The sequence below is a fragment of the Protopterus annectens genome, chromosome 8.part0 (assembly GCF_019279795.1).
Source record: "Protopterus annectens isolate FY-2018-M chromosome 8.part0, PAN1.0, whole genome shotgun sequence".
Taxonomy (NCBI): domain Eukaryota; kingdom Metazoa; phylum Chordata; order Ceratodontiformes; family Protopteridae; genus Protopterus; species Protopterus annectens.
Window position 1 is genome coordinate 829593674 of NC_056741.1, and position 23449 is coordinate 829617122.

Genomic DNA, 23449 nt, shown 5'->3' on the forward strand with positions numbered 1-23449 from the left:
TCCAAGGCAAGTACAAATATGACTCAGTCATTGTCCATGCTGGTGTGAATGACCTGAGACGTATCTCCCTGGACTACATGAAAAGAGACATAGAGGAGCTCTCTGAGCATGTAGCTCAGGCCAGTATGACCCTGACCTTGAGTAGGATCTTACCCTCACCAAGAATGATGCCACAATATGAAGACAAGATGATCACTTTCAACAATTGGCTTAAGTATTGGTGTCATTCAAAGGGGATCCCATGCCTGTCAGCCTGGGATGACATGCTCGACAAGCCACGATGCTTCACTAGGGACGGCTTGCAGCTGTCAGGCGTGGGGTTTTGGATATTGGCAAAGGATCGTGGCACCCCCAGAGTGCCTTTTTTAGGCAAGGCTCAAAAGACAAACCCACCTCCATAGGTATCACAAGGGATAAGAAACTGAGAGTAATGCTACTCAATGCCAGAAGTCTAAACCTCAAGATGCATGCACTCGAAATTCTCCTTAGCATGGAGAACATCGATATCTGTGCAGTAACAGAAACCGGGTTCAAGGCTCCCGAGAGCACCCCAGCACTACCAGGTTATACCTCATACCATGTTTTTCGGCCCCAAAACTTGGACGGAACCACAAAAGGAGGGGGAGTATCAATATTCGTCAAAGATACCCACACCTCCAGGTTGGTGGCACAGCACGAAGCATCAGAGACTATCCATGTGCAACTAACAGTGGGTAAAACTGCCTTCCAGTTTATAGCCTGCTACCCTCCCAAACCCAGGAACCCCGCTCGGCCTTCCTGAGTACACTGGAAAATATGAAGGTCTCTCCAAACACCATTATATTGGGCGACTTCAACTACCCTAACATAGACTGGGAGCATTACTCTAGCTCCAACACTCCTAGCCCAAAGGTTCCTAGAATTTATAAACTCAAATGCTATGGAACAACTTGTTGCCACTCTCACAAGAGGGGAAAACATACTGGACCTGATCATCACCAACATGGGGACTCTATGCTCCACACCAGAAGTGTATCCCTCACTGGTAAGATCAGACCATAAACTAATCTCACTAGATATTCACATCCCGACCCAAGCCCCTGCCCAGAAAACCACAGTGAAAAACTTCTAAAGCAAATTTCACACTCCTCAAAACCGAGGTGGAATCCTTCAAAGCCCCCGGCAGGTGGAAAATACGGCCCAGACCACAGAATCCTTTATAAACGCATTCTATGAACACTTTCAGGAATGCATGGATCATGCAATCCCAAATAAAACCAAGACCCAATCCTCCAAAGTTAGGCATCCTGTCTGGTGGACCGCAGCCATAAACAAACTATACAACAGAAGGAGGAAGCTACTACATGATAGAGCAAAATCCCAAAAAGGGAAGGCATCTCTGATCAGTATTAGCAAAAAACTACGGGCACTCATAAAATTGTCTAAGGCCAGCTTCGAGAGAAAAATTTCACAGGACACTAAGGATAATCACAAGGCTTTCTTTAGTTATGTTAGGAACCTGGGTGGGAATTCCCAGATATGCTCAGAATTAGTCCAAAATGACAAAAAATACACCGAACCCACAGATATTGCCAACATCCTAGCTGACAGGTTCAGCGCAAACCCCCCCCTTCCCCACCAAAAGGGCAAATATCTATCCCAGCAGAGTGCTGCACCCCTGACATCTCAGATGCTCAGGTAAGAGCTGCCCTCTCCAAAGCAAAAAACCCGCATCAATGGGACCAGACGGTGTCCCTGGCTGCATCCTACATGAACTCCAAGAAGAACTAAACCCAAACATAAAACTACTGTTCAATCTCAGCCTTACTACAGGATATGTACCCAAAGAGTGGCGTACAGCAACAGTGGTCCCTCTCCACAAAGGTGGTGCCTCAACGGATCCTGGAAATTATCACCCCATAAGCTTGACAAGCTTGGTCTGCAAAGCTATGGAAAGGATCATCATGGACCTCATAAATAAAGATATTGGGGACCTACAGACACTGGATCCTACCCAGTTTGGCTTTGTTAAGGGCAGATCCTGCCTCTTAAACCTGGTCAATTTCTTTGAAACAGTCACCAAGGCCATTGACAAGGGGAAGGTGGTCCACACAGCCTATCTGGACCTTGCAAAAGCCTTCGATACAATACCCCACTAGGGCATTATAGATAAGCTCACCAGCTTAAATATAAACCCCTATGTCACTAGATGGGTTGCAAACTGGTTCAAGGACAGAACCCCCATGGTTAGAATTGCTGGAGCCATGTCATACTCCAAACCAGTTACAAGTGGCGTCCCACAAGGCTCAGTCCTGGGACCTCTCTTGTTTGGTATATATTTCTCGGAGGTACAGGCTAACATGGAAGGACTGTGGCTGACCAAGTTCACAGATGACTGCATACTGGGCGCCATAATAGACTCTCCAGCCGACACAAGCATCCTACAAAAGAGCCTCATAGAAACAGACAACTGGTGCCAGAGCCATGGCCTCAAGCTAAATGCCAAAAAGTGTATAGTCATCCCCTTTGGCAAAAACAAAGTGCCCACAAATTAACACATAGGTGGTAATCCATTAAGTACGGAAGAAGTAATTGGGGACCTGGGGACCCAAGTTGATAGCAATCTCTCATTTGACAACCACGTGGCCAAAGTGGTTAGAAAAACATTTCATGTAGCCCACCTAATCATGAAGGTATTCACATCTAGATCAGGGGAGGTCATCGTGCCTCTTTACTCATCCCTCATCAGGCCCATAAATGAGTACAATGCCCCTTTTGGGATGTACCTTACCAGACACCTGCAACTGGAAAGACCCCAAAAGTACCTCACCAAGAGGATCAAAGGGCTCAAACAGATGCCATATGCTGCCCGGTTAAAGAAACTCCAGCTCTACTCAGTGGCATACCGCCTGCTCAGAGGCGATCTGTGCCTGACGTATAAAGCCATGTCCAACCCGGAATTAATGGACATGCTGCACCTCAGAAAATCCAAATCCCATCGAGCCACGCCGAGAGACTTGAACCTCAGCACTGAAATAAATAGGGCATGCTGGAGGGACAGATTCATAACCCAGAGGCTCCCTTCACTCTGGAATAAAATCCCAGTCCAGGTTAGGCAGAGTCCCTCATTGACTCTCTTCAAGAGGAATCTTGATGAGTGGATGGGAGATAGTAGGTTTACCCCAGGTATCACTTCTGTGTCACTGTTAGACAGAGGCACAGTATACTAACTTCAAAAAGGGCATAGCAATATTCATTTAAAATGGGTGGCAAAAGCCAAACACACTCTGGCTAGGCTTATAAATGCCCTAGGGCAGATAGCCTAGTATGAACCTATGAACCTATGAACCTATGGTCCCTCTTTGGGCAGTTGTGTCCTGCAAAAGGTTGTAAAATGGCAAATGTCCTGAGATTTTAGGACAAAATTATTTCCTATATTTTATGTAATAGTTCCATAAAACAGTTACTCTGTATCTGAAACACCTAAATGTTATAAGAAACAGAATAAGCAACTAAAATGCTACAAGAATAAGCTTTTATTTAGGCAAAAAGTGAAGCTCTGTCCTTTGTACTGACCGTGGGTATGTTTTGGCCTGCAAAATCTGATCTTTGTACCAAAATGTCCCACTTTGGGAATTTGAAAAGGTGGCAACCCTAGCTTTACTACAGTCATATTTAACTTCCTGGCTGCAGGACTGAGCATGTACATTATACAATGATCACTTTCAAATTTGAATTGAAGAAATATTTTCCCATGTTTCTGTCCACGCCAGTATCATTCATCGCCTGTTTTGCTTTCTACTGTCATGAAACTGACCTCCTGTCAATGGGAAGAGTGCTTTGATAGAAAACAAAGCATTTACATCAGTTGGGGTTCTAAGCTGTTATCACCTCTTTTGACACATTTACTTTACTAGTAGTGAATTTGAAATGCAAAACTTTTAATGTTTGTTACTGTTAAGTTCACCTTTGAAATGTTAAAATTTGTTCTGGTCTTTGGACAGCTTACTAAATGAGTTACTGATGAGAAAGCCATTTGATATGTGAGATAGCTCTTTTATGTATAAAATTTAAACCGAGACAAAGAACTATCAAGCCAAGGTGAGTCGAAAAGGATTGAATACCAGCAAGCCATTTGGAACGTGAGAGTGCTCATTTATGTACAAATACTCACCTGGAGAAAGATTACTATAAACTTTGAAACAGTCAAAGAGAATTAAAAGTAAAGGAACAATCAATACCAACAAAACTACCAGACATTTTTTTAGAAAGGAGGGAGCAGGGGAAGGGGGAGGTACTGAATGTAGTTGGTGCCCCTCACCCCGACTTGGAAAAGGATGATGACATGATAAAACAGGATGAAAATAATGAGTTCAGGTTTACAAAAATCTTTATAGTATATATAATTTTAGTGATACAGTGTTGAAGGGTGAGCATTTCAGTGTGTTACCCAAAGGACTGAAGTTCATACCTTTTAAAAAAGATGTTACAAAACTGCACTAGACGTAAAATGTTTACAAGAAAAATTAACATAGGTTTATATTTCCCACAAGACAATGATAACTTCCAGAATGGACAAACTAAATTAAAGAAAGGGAGTGTTTTAACCAGTGGCGGCTGGTGACTTCAAATCATAGGGGGGGCTGCAGGAGCCCCCCAAAATTTTAAAAAAAAAATTTCCCAAAAAAAACCCAAAATTTAAAACCTTGGGGAGGGGATTGGGGCCAAAAATTGGCTTTAAACCCTAAACAGAAAACCCGGGGCCCCCTATAAAAAGGGGTACCCCCGACCCCCCCAAAATTTTAAAAAAAAAGGCCCCAAAAGACAGGGGAACAGGGGAAAAGGGTACTCAAAAGTAAAGGCCTAAAGCAAATGCCCTATGCTGACCATCTAAAACTCCAGCTATACTCTGTGGCATATGTCTACTCTAGGCATCTCTGCTTAACATACAAGGCCATGTCAAACCCTGATCTGCTGGACATGCTTGAAAAGAAATCCCAATCTCAGAGCCACATGCTCCAGGGATCTAAACCTTGTCATCACAATGAACAAAATATGCTGGAGGATTAGGTTCTGACCCAGAGACTCCCATACTCTGGAATAGACTGCCCATACATGTTAACAGAGCCTCCTTGCCCTCTTCAAAGGAACTTTGATGATTGGATGGAGATGGAAATTCACCCCAGAGATCATGTCAGTCACCCCTGACAGGGGTCCAGAGAAGTAAATATTGTGGGAAGAAATATCCAGGGAATTGCTATGGCTATTGTATAGGCTAGGGCTGATAGCCTAGAACCAACCTATGAAAGTTGGTTCATACAGTGGTAACAAATAAAATAAGAAAACAGATGGTTCATACAGAGGTAACGGAAATAAAATACAAAAATGGTTGTTAGATAATTTAGAAGTATGTGACCCTACTGAGAGAAAGGCTGCTTTCAGATGTAGTTAAGTCGGAGTAGTGCAGTAACATTCCCTGGGATGCTATGTGAGTGAAGCAAGATTTCTTTTTTTTTTTTCAAAATAAGTTTATTGTTTTAACATATAAAAGAAATATCATAACAATTTTATACAAATAATTAAAAATAGGTATTATTATAATATTCAACAAAACAACTAAAGTATTTACAAAGACATCCACTACAATCAGATCAATTAATTAAACTAAAATACTGTGCTTAAAGTCACCATACAGCAGCTAGAGTGTCAGTCAACAGCGGCAGAAAATATGCGTAAAATGTCATCACCAAACTAAATGTGTCTAAGTTCTTTTGATAAAAAACACACATGGTATAAAATGCAGTCGATGTACAAAAACAGCAGAGGCAAGTTTAAGTATTTCAAAGAACAAAAGAGCATGAACACTTCCGATTCAAATATACAAAGGATTATATTTTAAGACAGTTCAATGTTGAAAAGTATTGAGCTTAAAGTTAATTCAATGTTGAAATAGTATTGAGCTTAAAAGTCATCAAAGTAAATCCAACACTGCTCCAAAAGAAATTGCAGTCGATCCAAGGTAAAAATCAGCATTGACCACAAGTAAGCTTTCTTAGGCTTTCTCACTCTACAAAGAATTATTTTAAATAATTAATGAGTCTGATAGGTGGAACATATTCAAATATTAAAGCCACTCAAAATTACATGCTTTTCATTTACACATAAACTAAAATGAAATAAAATGCAGGTCAGATTGCCTTTGATATAAACGCCAACCTTAACAATATTTCAGAACTTTCAACAAACATATAAACCACATTTTATAAAGTTTTGTTGCATGAATAAAGAACATGACATTGACAAAATAAAAACATATTAAAATAGTACAAAACCACTTGTCAAGTCTATCACTCTATCAAAGGATCTGACCTTGCATTTTATTTCATTTTAGTTTATGTGTAAATGAAAAGCATGTAATTTTGTTAGTCTTTAATATTTGAATTCATTCCTATCACTGGTATTAATTATTTAAATGACTGCAAATTGTAGAGTTTGAGACGGCCTGCTGTGGTCAATAAATGATTTTACCATCTGCTTTTTCTCCAATTGACATCTCACTATTTCAACCAATATTCTTCACTCATAACTGTGTTGTTTCTGGTACCATTTGAACTTGAGTGTCATGCTGCAATGTGTATTCTGCTGTTTCTTTTTTGACTGTATTAATGTTTTATTTAAACAGTTATACACACTAATGACAGATTTTAAACTACTGTCTATTGAAATTAGAATTTTTTAACAAATTTTGTAAATTATCCCATATAATAATGTGATGTTTTTCTAGTTGTTCTCATTCTAATTGTGCTTATTTACATATGAGACATTATATTCATAACGTTTTTAAATTCATTGAAGCGAGGAGGTGTATCTGAAATGCAATTTGTAGTTATTATTTTCCTAGCCACTGCTAGGATAGACCATAACAAGGAAGCTTAAGCATTTTAACACATTGAGGTACAGGTGTGTTGAATAATATAAGAGACTTAGAAATAATGAAATTATCTGTAAAAAGAGCCTGCAAAAATTCATTAATTGACTTCCAGTATTCTTTCAACTTCATACAGTCATAAAACATATGAGCCCAGTCAGCATTAATTTCTACATTACATCTCTTACATAGATTATCTTTATTATTTTATTCATCATCAAAGGTGTATAAAAAGATCTATGTAAAAATTTCCATGTATAAAGTCTCCAGACAATGGAAGATGTAGTTCTATAAGCAGATTCCAATATATATTGTTTATCTTGTTGAGTTGGTGGGTCCCCATTAATAGAAGTGAAATAATTCCAGTATGAATCTACATTGTAAAAAAGTTTCTTGTCTGATAATTTTATGTATATATGAAAGTTTACCTTTATCAGAAACTTATAGCAAGTAATCAATCAGTTTTGGAATAGATTCTTTAACTGTTATAGACATTAGATCTATTCTATCAATGAGATGTTGTCTAAAGATCTGAACCTCTAACCAGCAAGTTTCTCTTAGATCAAATTCTTGTTTTAAGAAATCTAGATTTTTAACTTTATTATCAGATATCAGCTGATACCAGTACTTTAGATCATTATCTATAGCTAAATGAGCTCCTTCAGAAGTAGATGACATAAGCATACCCTGAGTATAAATTATAGGAATACAATAAAATTCCATTCCCTATACTTAGGGTGCATGAATATAAAGTTACGATAACTAATAATAATATTTAATGGGTAACAAACCATATGTTTAGGTGTAATAGGTGAAGTACAAAATTCCTTTAGCAACCACAACATGGAGTTATTTATAATCATATTTTTATGTGTTAAGGAGATTTTCATGAAGTGCATACTAATTAGCTCCCAATAATCTTTCCATTTTGCGACATATGACTGATCTATTAATAAAGTAATAACTTTTATAATAGAAGAGATAATATATAAATTAAAGTCTGAAAAGAAATACCCCAGACCAGCTATTAGTATGTTTCTTTAATGCAATCCTAGGTCTATTAGGTGCCCATAAGAAATTTAACATTAGTGTATTCAGTTTCTTGATAGTTATTTTTGTAGGTGAAAGTATTATTGATTGTATTAAGTATAAAATCTTGGGGAATATTATCATTTTAATAATTGTAAGTCTCTCCTCCATAGTAAAAACATATTATTCCAGGTATTAAAAGATTTTGTATATTAAGAAAACAGGTATTATAGTTATTATATATAATAGATTTAATATCTTTAGATAGTATTATACCTAAATAAGTTATCTGACCTGAGTTGGGTACATATTTAGTAAAATCACTAATGAGAATATTTTTTCGTGTATATATAGGTAGTATTTTAGTTTTTCCTTCATTGAATATTAAACCAGAAATACTTTTAAAATTCATCATTTTATCAAATAAAGACTGCATAGAAGAATTAGATCCTGCTGATGTAATTAGAACATCATCTGCAAAAGTTGAATTTTGATGTTGTATTTTCTTCTATTTCAAAACCCTCTATGTCAGTACTGTTTCTGATCAAATTAGCCCAAGGCTCCATTACTAAAGTGAATAATAGTGGAGAAAGTGGACATCCTTGCTTTGTACCTTTAAGAATGGGTATTTTTGTGAAACATATGTTCCTACCTTAATATAAGCAAGCGTTCCTTTGTATAAATGCTCAATTAAATTTACAAATGCATCAGAGAAATTTGTGCATTTCAGTAAGGTAAACAGATAGTCCCAACTTACTGAATCAAATGCTGAACCTATATCAAGACTAATAAGTGTTAAATCTTTCTTTTTCCTATTTGCAAAATCAATTAATGTTAAAGTTCTTCTTATATTATCAAAAGTATTTCTATTTGCAATGAATGATCTATGTCTATAATGCGGGATGATTGTCTTCAATCTATCAGCAAAAATACTCATAAACATCTTATAATCAACATTAAGTAATGAGATGGGTCGATATGAAGAACATCTAGTTGGATCTTTATTAGGTTTTAAAATTGGTGAAATAAATGTATGGCCAAGATGGGGGGGTTATTAAATCTAGTTTGGGCCAAAATAAAAAAACCTTATGTATTAATGAATATGTAGTTTTAGAAAGGATTTTATATATCTCTGGTATAATACCACTATTACCCGTGCTTTGTTTGATTTAAACTTATTTATTTGTGTAATAACTTCTGTATATGAAAACACTTTGTCCAATAGTTTTAATCTGTTGTTTATTGCTTTTATTCATGTTTGAAATGGTAAAACTCCCTTATTTTATCTTTTTAGTCCTATGTACTGTTAGTGGTTAATCTTGTGAAAGTGATTTCTAAATTCATCCAGCATTCTCTGTATACTAGAAACATTCTTCTTTTCCTTAGAGAAAAGATTTCTTTGATATGGTTTTTGTTTATACACCTTTTGTTTTATTTTTAAGTCTATGTGGTATTTGGGGCTTATTGAATAAGACAAAACTGTATTTCTTAAAGTTATTTTAACTTTATGAGTTAAAAATTTCTTTGTATTTCTCATTTAGTTTGTTTATTTCAATAACTTTCTTGTCCGTATATTTTCTTTTATTATTATATGTTTATAAGAGTCTAATTTACTTTGAATATCTAACAATTCCTTATCCCAAGATTTCCTTTTATTATTATACCATCTGATACTTTGTCCATATAGATATGATTTTAAGGCATCCCAAACATAGACAATGGAGACTTCAGGAGTATTATTTATGTCTAGAAAATGTTGTACTTCTGAAAGTATATATTCTTTATAGTCTTTTAGCTGAGTTAAGTATGCTGGTATCCTTTTGATCTGAACATTATGAGTATTTTTATCATGAATTCAAAAACAATTGAGTTATGATCAGATATAGGACATGAAATGATTTTGGAATTAATTAAATCTGTTACCATCTGGTTAGAAATAAAGACCCTATCTATTTTTGAATAAGTTTTGTATCTGTTAGAAAAAGGTGTATGGTAATGATTTTGAACTCTATCTGATTATTAATATCATTCAAATGATAAGAATTAGCAAAATCATTTAAATGTTTTGCATTAGATGTAATTCTTCTTTTCCTATAGTGGTAGTATCACTTTCATGTAGTATACAATTAAAATCACCAGCTAAAATAATATCTCCTATAGAGAAAGATATGATCTTATCAATATGATGTCTCACTGTAATAATACCAATTCCAGGAATCCAATATACATTAATTACAGTGTAAGTCTTCCCATTAATTTGTATTGTAACCATACAAAACATTCGTTTGTCATCCTGATAAGACTTAATGGTTTTAGGAATGGGCATACTTTTATTCCATAAAATAGCCACTCCTCTTTTTCTGAGTGTGCTCTGAACTAACTGTATAATACTGTATATGGTGGCTAGTTTATCAATATCTTTTTCAAGAGATGGGTTTCTTGCAGGAAGACTAGATTGGCCTTGTGTAGATTAATGTATCTTATTAGGCTTGCCCTTTTACGGATTATTCAATCCATTAATGTTTAAAGAAATTCCTTTTAAAGATGTCATTTGGCATTTTTAAAACTCAAGAATCTTATGATCAAAATAACAAATAACAAGATAAATAATGTTACATCTCCTCTTTTAGGTTTACCTTTAAATATAGCTGTATTTATTTATTAAATCTCTTATGGGATTTTGTATAGGATTCAATTTTGTTTGTAGTGACAATGAGTGTACAAAATATATTGTGGATGTCAAAACTATATACATATAACAATGAACAAGTGAAAATAATGTAAGGATTAAACCTTGCATCCAGCCTGGAGTTGAAAACTCCAACTTAGTGTAGTATTTACTACTCAAGTTAACCCCCTACCCTAAGCAGCAGTACCTCAGCTACCACCTTATCAATTTAATACTAGTTATATTTAACTGAGGTTAACAGTTTTCAATTCAATTATCTATCAAGACAAAACTACACATTTGGTAAAACAGCATCATATAAACTAAAATAAACTTTTTTTTTTTTTTTAAAACTGTTCATACTATTATATAGATCTATGTAATATATAACACTTGTATTCAAATAGCATTCAAATAATCTTAATGTTAGAAATCAAGAGGAGAGAAAATTAGGTTCTAACATTCATTTACATCAAAAACTTTGGCTAATATGATTCAGACATTACATATATTAAGATGCATCTATTTTCTGTCATGTGAATTCTATCAACAGCTTCCAAAAAATCTTGAATTGTTTGTATATGAGCATTTACTTAAACTCATTATTGTCAATAGAGTAAAATATTGTATTCATAGAAATTATTATAAATCATATTGCATAGTTATGCAGATTCTCAGAAACACTGCGTTATTAGCCATCACACATAAACACAGACACACACACACATACATATACACACACACATATACACACACACACACACACACACACACACACACACACACACACACACACACACATATACACACATACACATATACATACACACACACACACACACACACACACACACATATATATATATATATATATATATATATCTGATCTCACTGAGTTGTCTTTGTAGAGCACTATCTACTTGCTGTCCCTAGAATAAATCTGTCTGCTTTATACAAAATAATGCACAGCAAACACATATTAGTAACCAGATTTTACAATCATGCTAACCTACTGCTTTAAAATATATCACATGACATTTCTTCCAGAATAGAGTTATAAGATTATTTATGCTTGTCAATCAGATGAATTAAATGAGTTATAGTAAAGTATATGTTTGGGACACAAGTTTTAACACAGATTATTATGCTACTGTTAAGTAGATTTTCAAAACATTTAAATAAATGTTTCATTTTCTATGCCTTCTAAAATAAGATATTTACTTACAAGAAACTACATCATTTAAACTCATCATAACTGACATATTTTATGAATAGAGTATTTTTCCTGAATCTGTGGTGTGTCAGTGTGATAACCTTGTCAATGTTTATACTAACTGCTTTCAGTTTCTCTGTGAAAATTCTGTGAGTGAAGCTTCTGAGGAAACTCATGGACACTGTGCATGAGACAGCCCACATCCCAGATTGTCTCCCTTAACATTTTGGCGGGAAACTTATTAAAACTTGTGCAAACATTCATTTTGTCAATAGAGTAAAATATTGTATTCATAGAAATTATTATAAATCATATTGATAGTTATGCAGATTCTCAGAAAAAGCCATCACACTCACACACACACACACACACACACACACACACACACACACACACACACACACACACATATATATATATATCTCTCACTGAGTTGTGTCTTTGTAGAGCACTATCCTACTTTGTCCTAGAATAAATCTGTCTTTTATACAAAATAATGCACAGCAAACACATATTAGTAACCAGATTTTACAATCATGCTAACCTACTGCTTTAAAATATATCACATGACATTTCTTCCAGAATAGAGTTATAAGATTATTTATGCTTGTCAATCAGATGAATTAAATGAGTTATAGTAAAGTATATGTTTGGAACACAAATTTTAACACAGATTATTATGCTGCTGTTAAGTAGATTTTCAAAAACATTTAAATAAATGTTTCATTTTTATGCCTTCTAAAATAAGACATTTACTTACTACAAGAAACTACATCATTTAAACTCATTATAACTGACATATTTTATGAACAGAGTATTTTTCCTGAATCTGTGTGTCAGTGATATAATCAAAGGTTATACTAACTGCTTTCAGTTTCTCTGTGAGAATTCTGTGATTTGAAGATTCTGAGGTAACTCAAGGACACTGTGCATGAGACAGCCCACATCCCAGATTGTCTCTCTTAACATTTTGGCGGAAACTTATTAAAACTAGTGACAAACATTCATTTAGCAGTGTAAATGCATCTAAACATGACAGAACCTCCACAATGTATTCCACAGATCATCACAGCCTCTATGTAAGTGAAATTAAACTCAAAATTACCAACAAGCAATAAAACTCAGCATTCTTCTCCCAACTCAATTTTCATACCTATTATTCACTCTGCCCACACAGTCAAAAGCATTTCTATATATTAATAAAGAAAAGAAAAGAGAGTAGAAAATAAAAGGGTGAGGCAGAAATAAAAATGTAAGAGAAAGCTGTAAGAAGTATATACAATGGAATGTTACTTACTGTTTATATTAATAGAGTTAAAAATAAAACATATTATTTACTCTTATTTAGTTCTGATTATTATTAGTTAAAGCATGACAGATTATTTACAAACAAGCATAAGCAGTATAATCAAGAAAGTATAATTAGAAATAGCATTTGAAGAACTTATAAACTTTTACAAGAAATAAATATGTTATTATTCTATTAATGTTTTCATTACCTCCCACCCTTTACCGGCTACATAATCTGAATGGAATTTCATTGTTTAAACAAAGAAAATAGTAAAGGGAGGAGAAAAAAAAAAGGTAAAGATAAAAAATGTATCAAATTACTAACCTTACTTTTTTAGAAAGAAACAAATCGAGTCACAGCCTGCCATTAAATCCTCAGGCATTTTGACTGGTTATGAAACAAAACATTTCTTTGCACATAGAGAATAACTTTGATTAAATCTTTTCCAAAATATTTGTGGCTTTCTGGAAATGCAGGAACTATATTCAAAAAGATTAATAATTGAGAGAGAAAAAAAACATATAACAAATCATTTGTTTTTTAGTCTCTTCTTCTTCTCTGAAGTCTTCCAGGAAGCTTCAGTTGCCAATCTCTTTAATGAAGAACTAGCCCCATTTCTTCTATTTTATCCAAAATCCTTTTTCTTTGACAAACAGTAAAGCAGAGTCTAAATCATCGAAGACCTTAGGACCATCAGGAAGGAAGATTTTAAGCTTGGCAGGAAACAGAAGGTATGTTTTAAACTGTGCTTTTTTAAGCTCCCTTATTAGTGGCAGAAAAACTTTTCTTTTAGCAATTACCATGGAAGAGTAGTCATTGTCAAAACGCAGTTGTCTCATTAAACTTAACAGGAGCTTTAGCCCAAGCAGATTTAAGAACCATCTCTTTATCAAAGATGATAGAAATCTAACTATAACTGATCTAGGATAGTTTTGTTAGAGTTAGTATTAGCTATATATGTGCTCTTCGATACCAAAAGAGAATGCTTCTGGTAAATCTAAAGTTTTAGGAGCCATGTTGTTAAAAAGAAGTAATATTGTTACCTTCAATATTTTCTGGCAGTCCAAAAATCCTAATGTTATTGTTATTCTAGATCTATTTTCCAGGTCATCCAGCTTTGTTTGTAAATGTGTATTTTGTTTCAGCAGAAACTCAATGTTGATTTCCTCTTCTTGTATTTTATTTTCCATGTCATTCACAGCTTCTTCTATGCCTGTCATCTGGATCTTCTGTTGTTGCAGGTCCATATGTAACAAGTCTATTTGTTTTGTAGTTTTTTCTATGAAAGTGTCTATTTTAGTATCCATTTTATCCATCTTATCAGACTGAAGTTCTTTCTTGATGCTGGAGTCTTGAGAATTTGTCTTACTGGAACTCATTTCAGACTGATAAACTGACAGGAAAATTTCCAAAGTAATTTCTGACAGGAATATTATTAAGATTTCCTTTTTTTTAGATATAGTTCAAGAACTATATAAAACAAACATATTTAGAAAGAAAATTACTTCAAGAATTAATTTTTTAAGTAATTAATTCCTGTCAATGTAATGAAATTGGTGGAGCTGAAGAAATCTGCTGCTATCCTGTGTTCATCCTTACGCATGAAGCAAGATTTCTAAGGAGCTGACTAGTGGAACAGATCAGGGGTGGCAGGGAGTTCCAGAGGCGTGCTAGAGAAAATGATAGTACAAGCTTACCAGGTGGACGGGTAGGTTTATTTAATTCAATAAGATTTTGAGTGTTTGATCTTGGGAGTCTATCAGGTATGTGCAGTTTGAAGGTGGAAGCTAGAGAGGGGCAGAGTGAGGGAGTGAAAATGAGTTTGTGGTTGTATGAGTTGTATATTAGTGAGACAGTGGGGCAACTCTAGCCAGTTCAGTTTGTGAAGAGCTATACAGTGGTGAGTGGAAGATCGGTAGCCTGTGGCTGTTGTAGCAGGAGGTAAGTTTAGCCTTGAGGTATGATTGTAGGTTAGTGAGGAGAGGGGCACCATATAGGAGAGATGGGATGAGGTGTGTAGTGGAGAGAACTAGCTTGGTAGAAGAGAGGTAGCGATTATGGCGGTATAGCATTCCAAGTTTCTGATGTTTGTTTGGAGGTGAACATCAAACTTAAGCGGATCATCAATGAGGATGCCAAGTAATTTTGCATTGGATACAATTTCAAGAGGGGTATGGTTTTTGCCTTTGCATAAATATTGCGCCATATCAAATTTCTTTCTTTCCCATGCCCATATTTAATTTTTATACTTTTCAAACTATCTAGTTTTTTTTTCGTTTACATTTTCGTACTTCTTCAGACGCTTCTTTTTCCAAAAAGATCAAAATTTCTTGATCTATATACTGTTTTTCAAAAATATGTTGTATTAGTGACCACAAATTTATATTTGAAGCATCTGAGAGTTTTTCTTGCGGAAGTATTTTTCTTTCCTCTAACCAAAAAAAAAAAAAAAGCATACTGCGCATATGTAACTAGCAGGAACCAATTTCCATAGACAGTCTTGCACAATGTCTGAGAAGCCATTAATTGTTAGATGTGAGCCTGATTAGTAAGTGTGTGGTCACATGGCACAGGCATCACAATGTTCAAAATCCTGTGTAGCAGTTATGCCCTCCTAACGGTGTTTATAGTCCAAGCCATTGTGTAGAGTGTTACCTGTCACCTGTGCAGATGATGATGGCTGGTACCCTTGACACATTGTAACTTCTGTGACCATGCACTAATGTCTGATGCACAGTGTGAGACAGCATTGCATTATGTAGCTGTCACAAAGTTGATGGCAAAAGGGTTTGTGTGATGTGATACATGTATTTTACGTATCCTTAAGTAATTTGTAGGAACTACACACATTTCCCCAAAGAGGAGAATGCTATGAAGTGTGCCTTTGGATCTCTGGCTGCAATACTTAGGAGAACTTGGACTAAGATATGCATGCAATATTCCCAAAAGGCCACACAGCATGGCCTGGTACAGTGACTTATAATACGTTAGGAAAATTATAGAGGCAGAATTGTCATTCTGTACTCATGACTCTGACTGTTGCAGTTCACTCCTGTGTGCTTACTGTCTGACTTGACAAGTTTAGTTAGTACAACTGCAAATTGGATGCTGCAACCCTTAATTTACAGAAGGGTTTAACCCTTCTAAGTGGTGTTTTGTGCTAACTGCACACATTTCTTTCATTGTTTTTGAGAGACCGAAGCAAAAGTTGTAATGTGAAAATATGAAAAACTTTTTTTGGCTGAGTAGTGTCGGCTGTCAATTAGCAATTCAATATATGAGCAGTTTAGCAGTAAGATTGGAATGTGCACAAAGACAGGGAGTGCCTCAAAGCAAATGTACTAATCCGGTTAAAGTATCAGAAGATTGGTAAATAGTTTCAGATGAGTTAGAGAAGATCATGTTAAGCTGAAAACATGCATCAGTTATCTGCATTATGCAAGCGAGACTTACTTGCCCAAAATATTCATTAGACCTCCCCCCGTAAAAAAAAAAAAAAACTTCACTGCATGGACAGTATAATACAATGGGTTTTCAGTACATTCTTTTACTGTGCCAGTGTCATGGACACAGGTTTGCAAATTACTGTTTTGCAGTCATTTAAAATATGAGGAGATGATGCAAATGTCAGCAAATTACAGAAACAGCTTGTCACTAGACTGCTGTTTCTCTGAGACTGGAAAGCAACAATAAGTTAACATAATAATTTATTTTATTTGTTATTTATTTTACATTTTTGACCGGGCTAGTCCAACTGGATATATGTCCATTTTCAGTGGAGGCCAGGGAGATAAGCTCCACTATACAGATAATAGCAACTTCAGGTACAGTACAAATTTAAGACTATGCAATTGTTTACATAGCAACTTAGTAATCTTACTACTTAACATATTTAAAAAAAATAATTATTTATAAAGAAGGGACACGTTCGTAAAGTTGATAGCTTGGTATACAAGTTCATACTCTATAGTGGTTCCTTAAAAAGACTAAGTTCATACAAACTTTAGAGCTTGTTTTGTTTTTAGATAATGTTTTGTAGAAATAGATATGGGTAAATAAAAAATTACTAGTAATAAAACACACTGAAATAATCAAATTATCTGAAACTGGCTTCAGAAAATAAAATTGAAATCTTTCTGCTGCTGCCAAACAAATAAAATAACTAAATCAGACTGCAGGCAGAGGGGAAGACATTTGAAATGGTACTCCCTTCCTTTCAATTGTGAGCTGTCAGTTGCAGTGACAGTTTTCACACCTCTGCAGTAGTGTGGGAGGAGGGGACTGTCAATTCATGTTGGACTACAAAAGAACTCCTAAGACAAAGGCATCCAGTTTAGCTACAACTCTGGCTGCTGCTGGATGTTTGTGTCTTTCGGCTTTTCCCGGTTAGGGGTCGCCACAATGGAACTCCAGTCCGCTAATGATTGGCAGTTGATTTTTACAATCCGGCTTGCCAGGCCTGACGCATAACCTTCAACGAAGGTACGCCCATTCACGCATGTCTCCACGCAGAAGATGCTCTAGCTGAGAATCGAACGGACAGAGTCTTACTGTGAGGCGACAACGCTACCGCAGCAGGATAACTTCAAATTATACTGTAAAGCAAGCTCTGAGCTAAACATAAATGAGGGTGATTAGCAACAGAAAAGCAGGCCTAACACAGAGGGAATACAAACTGACAATGAGTCACAGATTTCCCATTATATGTCAATGGCATGGGAATTCACATTTACTTCCTTATGTCTGGCATGAGTCATAGAAAGAAGACTTGAAATGCTTAATGGGAAAGAGAAAGGGTTGAAGGAGAAGGAGATCATGTTGATTTATCAAGCCCCATCGGTAGCCATGTTGTAGTAAACAGGCTAAAATTACAAATAAAGCACTTAGAGTAATTTTTAGGTGTTAAAATAGGTCTGGAAATAAAGACAGACTGAAAAAAATATATATATTTTTTGTTCTAGGGTGGAGTTTTCCTTTAATGCATAAATAAAAAACGTTGGACATAGAAAATATTTACCTTAGGCAATCCATATTAGAAGGCATTGGACCTAAGGGTTTAATAATATGTAACTATCCAAACAATGTTATCTCTGGCAGCATGTTTCACAAAGAACTAATAGAAGATTTTAATAGATGTGGACTTGACATGTTAAAATTAATGGTTAAGGAAAATGACAGAATTAAGGAAGAACTACAGAAAGAAATTGAAATTTGAAATGAATTTATTAAGAATGACCTTGTTCACACAATACCATCAGAAAAAGAAACATATTATAATATTAGGTCAGCAATAGATGGTAAATGTGATGAGTTGGTTAATAGAAAGATAAAGAAACTAGAAAGAGATATTAAAGATTATAAAAATAATTTGAGCTACCCTAACCCCAAACCATACAACAAGTTTTGGGAGAAAAATGGAAGGGATGAACAATATGTTTTAAATGCTGATGAGGGAGCACATGTGGGGAAGAAGTGAAAGATTTAGATGATTTCTCTGACTACCCAACTTTGAGACAGTCAAAGAGAATTAAAAGTAAAGGGAACAATCAATACCAACAAAACTACCAGACAATTTTTTAGAAAGGCGGGAGAAGGGGGAGGGGGAGGTACTGAATGTAGTTGGTACCCCTCAGCCCGACTTGGAAAAGGATGATGACATGATAAAACAGAATGAAAATAATGAGTTCAGGTTTACAAAAATCTTTATAGTATATATAATTTTAGTGATACAGTGTTGAAGGGTGAGCATTTCAGTGTGTTTCCCAAAGGACTGAAGTTCATACCTTTTAAAAAAGATGTTACAAAAACCGTACTAGACGTAAAAATGTTTACAAGAAAAATTAACATAGGTTTATATTTCCCACAAGACAATGATAACTTCCAGAATGGACAAACTAAATTAAAGAAAGCGCGTGTTTTCAACCCCCACCACCACATCCTCAAATTAAGAATTATGAGCAAGTGGTTGAGAAAGAGATTCAAAAAGGTTATGCCAAGGTCAAATGTAAAGCAAATCTGAATTTTGAAGAAAAAAATGTCTTGTCTGACCTTAGTAATAACAGAAAGGTGAGAGGTATGAAACCAGACAAGGAAGGGGTACAGTTATAATGGACACACTTATATATGATAGCAAAATGAATGATATTTTGATGGATAAAAGTAGATATACAAGTGTGTCCAAGAACGAAATAAACATAGCGTACAGAAGAATTGACATGGCTTTGGAAGACTTACATTTGGAGGGTTTAATGGACCAAAATACCTTTATTTTTTTAAAAGTGGAGGCCCAGGATACCCTCCATTTTTGGAATCCCCAAGATTCACAAGAATAGTATGGAACCCCCGCTAAGACCTTTTGTATCTGCAGAGGGTTCAAAAACCCTCCCCCTAGCAAAATACGTAGGTACTAAGTTAAAAAGGTTGTGGTTAAAAAGAAAAAATATTCTTAGGGATTCCTGGGATTTTCTGAGAGGGTTAAAGCAGACCATGTACAATGAGGACATTTCTTTTTTAACTGTTGTTGTTGACTTGTTTTCCAGTGTTCCACATGCAGAAGGCATGAAATTACTGGAAGAAATCATTTGTGAAGATAACAAGTTAACACACGATGAGACTCTAGTATGTTTACAGTTGATGGAATTCATTCTAAAGTATCATTTCATATACTTTAAAGGTGAATTGTATCACCAAACGAAGGGAGTAGCAATGGGGGCAGCATGTGCCCCTACATATGCAAATCTTGTCTTAAGCTATGTGGGAAGAAAAAACGGTCCTGAATTCAATATATAGGAACTGCTGGACCATGTGCAAAATGTTTTTGGATGACATCTGTATCTTATGGGTTGCCCCCAGAGAGAACATATTTGACTTTATTATTTACTTGAATAGTACTACCTCATTTTTAGAATTCACCTTCAAGGTATCTTATGACAACCTGCAGTATTTGGATGTGGAAATCTGGAAGGAAAACGATGAGAAGTCTAAAATATCTAGGAAAAATGCTTTCAAACTCATACTTACACTTTAACAGTGCCCATCCTATGCACTATAAGAAAAATATAGTGAAAGGTCAACTTATAAGTCATGCAGGATGACTTCAAGTAATGTGGAGTTTGATAAAGAAATAGGTTTAAGGACAGATAATACTCAGCAGAAATGATTTATCATGCTAAAAAAGAAGTGTGTGAAGGTAGGCTAGGCAGATTCAAACCGATTTTGGGTTTGGATGAAGAAATAGGATGTCCTGTACAGACTGGAAATGTGGCGCCATTTGAAAAAGCACTGGTTTTAGAATACAATGGGAGAGCTAGTATGATTAGGAAAGTTATTGAACAAGAATGGGATAGATTTATTGGATTTACAGACCTCGACAAAATTCCTAAGAATAAGTTAAAGATTGTTTACAAAAATTCATGTAACTTAAAGAATTTACTAGAAAAAGAATGTGAGTCAGAACAATTTAACAGAAAGAAGGTACATATAGATGTGGGCATTGCACACAATGCAGTTATATAGTATACCAAGAAAAATTGTTTCTAGAGAGTAGGAATGTTTGGTTATATGGAAAAGAATACCACAATTGTGGCACTAGTAGTTTGATATATCTAGCAGTGTGCCAGGAATGCCAGTCATTCTATGTTGGAAAGACGGAAAGAAAGTTAAAGGCATGTCTATAAGCACTGCTATGATGTGCAAACAAGAAAACTAATGCTCTGTTTAAACACAAACAGGTTTGTGAAAAAGCCCACTACTTATTTTTTGTATTAGAAAGGGTAAAGAAAGACATACAGGGTGGTCCATGGGAAGAAAGGATCGAATATAGGGAACTATAGTGGCAGGTCACATTACCGAAGCAGTAGATCTTTTGTTACATTGTTTTATAAGTACATGGTTAAACCTGTTTTTTTTATATCTTTAATTCTCTTGTACCTTTTTATATAAATACTTTTAATGCAAGCTTATTCATAAGTTTCAAACAAGATGGTGTTATATACATTTTTATGTTTCAAGGATCTGTGTTCTAATACAGAATGATGTTACTGAGGTCTTACACACGTAGTACTTAAAAAGATCAGTAGAGGGAGCTCAAATGCAAGTTTTCTTGTGTCATTTCATGCATTTTATATATAGTTTTAATAGGAATGGATTTATTTATTTTTTACTCTAAGCTATTTATAAATTGTTTTTGAAGTTTTAAGAAAATGTATATGATTTTTTAACATTTTAACATGTTTTAACATTAGTTAATAGGTTATAGGTGAATGTGTTGTACCAGTATGTTATTTTAGATAAGTAGGCTTGACTATTCAATTTTCACTGTACCTTTAAACTTTGTGTCTTAGTTACTTGAAATGATGGGAACTAGAGGTATAAAATGATTTTGGTTACATGCAGTCCACATCTGATGAAGGTTTTAATGAAAATGTACTGTATAAAGAGAGCGTTTATGTTTTTTATTTTTTTTGGCTGAATGAAGTTGGAATTATCTTTATATCAGTGGCTGAGTTTGTCTTCTAGGTGCCTTGGACTATTTCAAGTATTTTTTGGTGCCTTTGGCATTTTGCTTCTGTGTTTTTAAAGTTTGTACATATTAAGACACTTACATATATGCACATAAATACTCGGACACATACAAACTGAGGTAGCTAGAAACAGTGTCATGCACATACTGTATTCACAAACATACTCTTTCAATATTATGTATAATAGGATATGCATAAGGACTGTGTGTGTGTGTGTGTGTGTGTGTGTGTGTGTGTGTGTGTGTGTGTGTGTGTGTGTGTGTGTGTGTGTGTGTGTGTGCATGTGTGTGTGTGTGTATATATATATATATATATATATATATGTATAGATATATATATATATATATATATCTATACATATATATACATTTTCGCAGTGGTCCAGCAGTAGCATTGTTGCCTCACAGCAAGAGGTTCTCCCGTTCGATTCTTGGCTGGAGTGTGGGGAGTGCCTTCTGTGTAGAGTCTGCATGTCCTCCCTGCGGTTGGGTGGGCGTTCGAAAGACATGCGTAAATGGGCGTGCCTTCGTTGAAGGTTGAACGTCGAGCTGGCACCTCGGCGTTCGTGAAAATCTACTGCCAATCATTAGCAGACCGAAGTTCCGCTGTGGCGACCCATAACCGGGAAAAGCCGAAAGACAACAACATATATATATATATATATATATATATATATATATATATATATATATATATATATATATATGTATGTGTATATATGTATATATATATATATATATATATATATATATATATATATATATATATATATATGTGTGTGTGTGTGTATATGTGTATATGTATATATATATATATATATATATATATATATATATATATATATATATGTGTGTAAATAGACACACACACACACAGAAATACAGACACACATACATATATGCCCTTGTCTGTATGATCACATGATCACACATAACAGTTAATGGTAACTGTATGCTGAAGTGAATTCAGTAGTATGTCCTTGATGCTTTACTTAGGGTTACCACCTGTCCCACTTTGCAAGGGATGGTAGTCTGGTAGTCTGTTTGTTGTAAAAAAGTTATCCTTTTTTCCCGTCTTTCCTGACCTAGTGTAGTCCAAATACAGGCTTTGCTGTATTCTGAACTTTTGGAAAGTTCCTGTGTTGCCCATTTCCTTTCTGGATAAAGGAAGGCTTCTCTGTTCACCAGTGGCAGTAGGGAGCTTGGAGCAGCCTATCTATCCTGAAGGAGTGTTCCCAGCACAAGAATCTGGTAGTCTATTGGCCGTATTCTACCAATTTCTAGCTCTTTCAAGTCCCCTGTATAAAACCCTCTTTGGCGTGGTCTTTGCTCTTGTTGCTACTCAGTCAAGCTCCTTGTGGTCCTGCAGAGTGGTGTTAGCAGCAGAGAGGCTAAAAGAGTGACTGCTAACCTGATAAAAGTGTTTGTTTTCCTGCTACTACCTGGGCGACTGTCCGATCTAGCTAAACTGCAAGTATTTCTGCTTCTTCAACTGTTTTAAACTGTTTAAAGTTGTTTTTGCACCTGCACTTTTAAAGTTTGTCCTGTTTGTTGCTTTTACCTGTTGAGGCTACACACTCTAGCCTGTGTTACATATTTATTGCATTTTCCTGCTGTTTGTTGCAAAAAAAAATTATCCTTGTTTCCCATCTTTCCTGACCTAGAGTAGTCCAAATACAGGCTTTGATGTATTCTGGACTTTTGGAAAGTTCCTGTGTTGCCCATTTCCTTTCTTGGATAAAGGGAGGCTTCTTTGTTCACCAGTGGCAGTGGGGAGCTTGGAGCAGCCTATCTATCCCTGGAGGAGTGTTCCCAGCACA

General features: G+C 35.2%; 1 protein-coding gene across 2 annotated transcripts in view; it reads left to right on the top strand.

Moving 5' to 3' along the window:
* The window catches only part of LOC122809083 (CD276 antigen-like), a 553533-nt gene that overhangs the window by 340473 nt on the left and 189611 nt on the right, over nucleotides 1–23449 (top strand). The gene's annotated exons all lie outside the window — the stretch shown is intronic.